A 7086-nucleotide genomic window follows, 5' to 3' on the forward strand; every position below is an offset into this window, starting at 1 on the left:
TAAGATGCTTAAGAAGTGGTTTAGAACATTATCATTACTATTTTTGATTATGCTGTAAGGTATACCATCTCTGCCTGGAGATGAGTCCTTGACTGTTGATAAACCATTTTTTAGCTCAATTAAGGTGAATGGAGAGTCTAGCCAATGATTAGACATGGGAGTATTATAGATGGGCGTTATTTCATCTAAGTTAGGAACAGAAGGGGGGGCAATTTTGTCCAAGAATTCATCTATCCATTTAGAATGGGACGCTTGAGGAGATGGTGAACTGAAGGAGGATCGAAATCTTCGGATCATAGACCAAACTTCCGAAATTGGAGTGTTCGGAGATACTGAACTGCAAAAGTTGTACCACCCGGATCTTTTTTTTGACCTCAATACCCTTTTGGCATTGGATTCAGCGTTTTTGTATATAAGATAGTTCTCCATAGTCATATTGTAACGATAGGAAAGAGATTTAGCTTTCCGAATTCTTACTACTTTGGAACATTCCTCATCCCACCAGGGAGTTGGAGGGAGTTTTTTGAGAGATTTAGTTTTAGGGGGAGGATTTGATTTATTTATTGCAGTTATGAGCATTGATTTGAAGTTATTATAATCATCTTTGACGGAAAATATATCGGTGGCGGGTGAATTTAGTAGGAACTTGTCCATATGAGAGTTAAATTCATCCCATTTGGTGTGTTTCGTTTTAATCTTTGTCGAAATATGAGACTTGTCCGATTGGAAAGAAGTTTGATAAGTAATGATGATCGGGAAATGATCACTGGAGCAAGGGTCGAAGGACACCACCCACGAGGAGAGAGAAGACAGACTAGTAGAACATATCGAGAGATCCACTGCACTGGGGTTTGTGCTGGGGCGTGAGATCCTAGTAGGAGATCCGTCATTCAAAAGGAAAAGGTTGGATTGATCTAGGAAATCCATCACACTTCGACCATCTCGGTCGGAGAAAGCAGAACCCCAGACGGGGGAATGGGCATTAAAATCGCCTAATATAAAGAAAGGAGGGCTTAGTTGACTTACAATTTGCAACCAAGTTTGTTTATTGAAGTGGGCTGTTGGGGGAAGATAGACTGAAATAAAGGATGTGTCCTTTATTTTAGCTGCAACCATTTGGAAGTCAGCATTGGGGGGTTTGATATTATTTATTGGGGAAAATGATATGGATTTTTTAATAAAAAGGGCAGCACCGCCGCCCGAACCTTCCGGGCGATCGTCGCGGAGACAGGAATACCCTCCCACATTAAAGTGGGTGGATGGAGTAAACCAAGTCTCCGAGATAGCAGCCAAAGAAATAAAGTTGGAATTTAATAGGTTAAGGAGATCAGATTTGTTAGAAATAGCACTTCGGCTATTCCACTGAAGTATTCTGACATCCTAAAGAGCCATTTTGAATAAATGATTTTAATGTGGAAATAATAGTAGCAGCGTTGGACAGTAGATTAGTTTGAGAAGAAATAAGGTCAATTAGAAGAATAATAAGAGTTTGGATAAATGAAGAATTGTCTTGGGAGAGTTTTTCAGAAAGTTTAAGAGAGTTCATTGAGGACGGATTATAATTATTTGCACACCCATTTGTGGCATTTGAAAGAGGTGAACCATTGGGATTTAAGAGCAGTGAGTTGTGTTGTTGCTGATCGTATCCAGGACGGCCGGCGTGGTCTAGTGGTATACGCTTTTGACTACAGATCCGAAGGTCGCGGGTTCGAACCCGGCGTGCGCAAATAAATTTTATTTGATTGATTTGTGTTATTTCACAATTAATTAATTAAAAATAATATACAGGGTGTATCGGCACGTACCCGACAAACTTTAACCAGCTATTCCTTAGCATATTTGGAGTAAAAAATCTTATGTGCACTTTGCTGTCCGGTAACGTTTTTTTTTAATAAAAATTTTATTATTCATATTTTCACCACATGTCACCACTGTTTTATCCTTTGACAAAGTTTGAAAACCCATCTGGCAAATATTTTATTCGAATCCCGTTGAATAATGCACGTGTGTACCTATATTGGCGCACGTTTACAGTCACAACGAAATAGCACGGCACCATTCGTCTCATTTTTAACTATTATTATTTAGTGTGTGCGAAAGAGCGAAGACGCTTTTTGACATACTTGCTTATAACAGCTGTTTAACACGAAACGCAATGCCAATGACAGTGATGTAGTGTGGAAATTTTAAATTTTTTTGTTTTTAATTGAAAAAAAAATGCTACCGGAGAGCAAAGTGCCCATAACATTTTTTACTCCAAATGTGCTAAGGAATAGCTGGTTAAAGTTTGTCGGGTTAGTGCCGATACACCCTGTATAGTATATTTGCGGCACGTTCCAGAGTGGAAGATACTCTCAGTATCGCCCTGGTGTAAGACCACCATTCAGAATTGAAACGTTGCTTGAAATGGCTTTAGCCGTGTTTGGTGACCAGATCTGAATAGCCAGGTACTTCCCCACCTTCCTCTTCCCCATCTCCCTCCCCTCCCCAATACCCTCAGCCTCACATCATACCCCGATTGGGGATGCCATAGTCTCACTGGCTCCAGACGGGAGCAGTTGGGACTCTTGTGCGGTAATACTGAAAAAAAAAAAAAAAAAAAAAAAAAAAAAGGAGCCGGTTTAGAGATAGCGTTTTTGTATGTGAATTTAGTTGAACGAGAAGAAGTTGTTGTAGTGGAGGGAAGAGGGTTGGATGAGGAGTTGCTGGATAAAGCCTCAGCAAATGATTTTTTGACAGGCGGGAATAATTTAGAAGCCTGCAGAAAAGACAAGTTCTGAGAGGCCATAGAAATTTTAATATTTTTTTGGCGAGATTTTTCTGGGCAAGATGTGTTGATAGCTGTATGTGAGCCTGAGCAGTTAAAACATTTAGGTGAGGAGGAAGAAGGACATTGGTCAGCTGCGTGGTTTTCTCCACATTTAAAACATCTGGGTTGAGATCTGCATGCAGCTTTGGTATGACCAAAACGGCAGCAATTGAAACATTGAGTGGTGGGATATGTATACATTTCAACTGGTAATGAGTTGAAGAATAAATATATATGGGAGGGAAGAGATTGACCTTCAAATGTGATAACAACAGATTGGGAGGGCTTCCAGGTAATTATACCCTCAGAGGAGTCCTTGTAATTTAGCCTCCTGGCTTTTATGGGATTGCCAATGTGTTGGGGGGTTGAAAGTGAAGACAGAATTTCTTGGATGGACAGATCGGTCGAGATACCTCTGACCAGGCCCATGCGAGTGACATTGAAAGTAGGGATATATGCCTTGAACTTTGAATTAGATGAAATGAAGATATTTTTGATGAAACTGTTGGCAGCTGGCCCTGAGAGGAATTCGACGGAGATTCGGAAGCGACCCTCGGCTTTTACACCTCCAGGTTTGATTGAAAGATTCTTGCTATTTGATAGGAATTTGCCAAATTCAAGAGGGTGGATGGTTTTTCCTTGCTCAGTTTTTTGGGCGTATGCTATGAATGGGCCACGGGAATGAGGAGAATAAAAGTTTGTTGGAGGAAGTTGAGAAAGTGCTGGTGGGGACAGTGAAGTCGAAGGCGAGTCAAGTTTTATTGGGGAAGAAGGAGTAAATTTCCTTTTTTTGGTAGAAGTCAAGATGACAGAATCACTGTCAGAAATTTCTACATTTTCCCCGTCTGGGGGGTCTGGAGAGGGATCTGGGGGCTTTGTAGGGGGTCCAGGAGGGAAATCTTCCTCCATTATTCACAACAGTAAACAACTACAATAATAGTATGAAAAATGACAGAAGTAAAAAAGTTTATAAATATCTGGAAATCAGCAGCGAAAAGTGACTCCTGGAAGATCAGGAGGGAGAAGAAACCTCAAGGCACAACACACTACACTTTTTTTTTGCCAGAAAACAAAAAAGAATGGTAAAAAATTAATTTTAGATAGAGCAAAACAAAACAACTGATGACAGCCAAATGTTATTCAATTTATTATTATTAATAAACATCATTATATGTACTCTGTAAACTGATTAATTAATTAATAAAAAATGAATACATGTAAAAGCCTTCAAGGGGTGAATAAATAAATTAATAAACTTTGGGAGGTGATTCTACATTCTACAAGTAAAAAAGATGAACAACTTCTTTCAAAATTCCAACATTGTTTCCAGGTAAAAAAAGTTGAATTGTTTGTATGGAAAAAATATTTTTGTATCAAAGAAAAAAACAATGGAATTTCTAAAAAGTTATTTATCTTTTTCACTTCTACCATCCATGTGGTATGATCGCCTTCCAAAATTATCCCATCCTGTATATTAATAATAGAATATTTTTGGCTGCAATCTTCTCACAAAAAAAACATTAAAACTTTAAATAAATGCATATTTATTATGGGAGGTATTCGATGCAAAAATTGATTCAACCGTTTTAATGCTATGCTTATTTCGCATGCATGTGTATAAATTGCTACAGTTTTTAGATAAAAAAGGGTATTAAATAAAAGTGCAATAACTTGAACAAATTTTAATGATATTTTATGTTTCTAATAAAAAAATTGTGACCTCTATCTAACACTAAAATAGTTACGCGTAATCTATCTATATAAATTAAAACGTTAATGTTCGTTTGTTCAAATCTCCAAAAGTTCTTCACTGATTGCTTTGAAATTTTCACATAACGTTGCATTCGAATACGCGTGTGTTTTTATATAACTATGTTATACAGATCTCACCTGTGACAGGTAAAAACAGCGCATCTGTTGGAGGTAAAGCAAAATGAGCTATTGTCTGCACAGACCAACTATTATATTTGGAACATATAGACAGCCACAGCAATGCGTGGCGGGGAACAGCTAGTGTTATTGTACATGTACATTTTTACACCTTATTTTTAGTTCTATTGAACTTTAAATACATGTTTGCAAAATTTCCTGTAATAAGTAATCATTTTTGTTAACAATCCGACGAATTTCACGTTTTTGTGAATTTAATAAATTTTTTATAAAACATACATACTTAAGATAAATTGTGAAATATAAGTAAATGCATTGGATTAAATGAAAGTTATCAGTTTATATGTTTTCATATCGATATTCAGAGGTATGATTTTTTTAAGGTGATTTCAAAACGTGAATTCAAACGCGGGCGAAAATCTCCAGCGCTCTACGCATTTTATAGTAAATATCTTGGCGCCCCAGTGGGTAAGGTGAAAATGATGATTTTTTTTATAAATTTAAATCATTCCCATACTATTTATTCTATTGTAAACTTTCTCTCATTGGAAAATTTAACATTGGTCTACCACGCTGTCAGCTGGGGAGCGGGGAGCTGCATACAAAACAAATCTATTTCCTGTTGAAATTGTGCAATGTCTAATTATAAAAATAATATTAAAAACCAAGACATTTTCCAACACACCTTGTTTTTGAGGAATTTAAAGCATTAAATTTAATGATCTCTAGCATAATAATTCAAATAATAAAAGAAAAACAATCACAGTATTTTAACTGAGTTAACTGAGAACTTTTAAGTCGTAATCGTCAAAAACATATATTTCCTACACAAAAATGTAACACCTCATTTGCACAACATCATTACATAGGGAAAAAATACTTCAACAGCCTACCGGAAAATATCGAAACAATTGCAGACGATAAATGCCTACTAAAGCGATTGAAGAGAAATTCAATGTGATAAATGCCTACTAAAACGATTAAAGAGCAATTCAATGTGATCGATTGCCTACTAAAGCGATTAAAGAGCAATTCAACGTGATAAATGCCTACTAAAGCGATTGAAGAGAAATTCAATGTGATAAATGCCTACTAAAGCGATGTATATTTGTTATTGGAATTTTTTATTCTGTAAATTTGCATTTAAAATATAAATAAATAAATTAAAGAGCAATTCAACGTGATAAATGCCTACTAAAGCGATTAAAGAGAAATTCAATGTGATAAATGCCTACTAAAGCGATTAAAGAGCAATTCAACGTGATAAATGCCTACTAAAGCGATTGAAGAGAAATTCAATGTGATAAATGCCTACTAAAGCGATTAAAGAGCAATTCAACGTGATAAATGCCTACTAAAGCGATTGAAGAGAAATTCAATGTGATAAATGCCTACTAAAACGATTAAAGAGCAATTCAATGTGATCGATTGCCTACTAAAGCGATTAAAGAGCAATTCAATGTGATCGATTGCCTACTAAAGCGATTAAAGAGCAATTCAACGTGATAAATGCCTACTAAAGCGATTGAAGAGAAATTCAATGTGATAAATGCCTACTAAAGCGATGTATATTTGTTATTGGAATTTTTTATTCTGTAAATTTGCATTTAAAATATAAATAAATAAATTAAAGAGCAATTCAACGTGATAAATGCCTACTAAAGCGATTAAAGAGAAATTCAATGTGATAAATGCCTACTAAAGCGATTAAAGAGCAATTCAACGTGATAAATGCCTACTAAAGCGATTGAAGAGAAATTCAATGTGATAAATGCCTACTAAAGCGATTAAAGAGCAATTCAACGTGATAAATGCCTACTAAAGCGATTAAAGAATAATTCAACGTGATAAATGCCTACTAAAGCGATTAAAGAGAAATTCAATGTGATAAATGCCTACTAAAGCGATTAAAGAGCAATTCGATATAAAAATGGTGAAATTATCTTTTTAACTGAAATACCTTTTTAATTTGTTTATTTACCTTTTTTTTAACTATCATATTTCCTTAAATCATAATTAATTTTTACAAATATATTTTTCATCCTGATGATATCTTTTTTAAATACAAGCGCTTTTATTCCTGATGAAGAAACCATCGGTTTTGAAACATGTTTACAATTTGGTAAACTTTTAGAATAGCTGGACATGATCAGTATGAATACGTCAAACAAGAGAAAAAACATTGACGAGCTGTCAAAATGCATGAAATTTTGAAACTTTGATTTTGAAAAAAATGGAACTTTAATGCAGTATTTCCCATCTGCCCCAACGTAAGTCTTTTATAATGATTAAGTTCAATCAAAGTTTTATTTCAAAAAAAAAATCATATTAAGCTTGTCCAGCTATCCTAAAAGTTTATGATTATTTTTGTTAAATAGTTGTGTAAA

The sequence above is a fragment of the Hesperophylax consimilis genome, chromosome 5, assembly GCF_061612785.1.
Source record: "Hesperophylax consimilis isolate HC1 chromosome 5, BYU_Hcon_1.0, whole genome shotgun sequence".
Taxonomy (NCBI): Eukaryota; Metazoa; Arthropoda; class Insecta; order Trichoptera; family Limnephilidae; genus Hesperophylax; species Hesperophylax consimilis.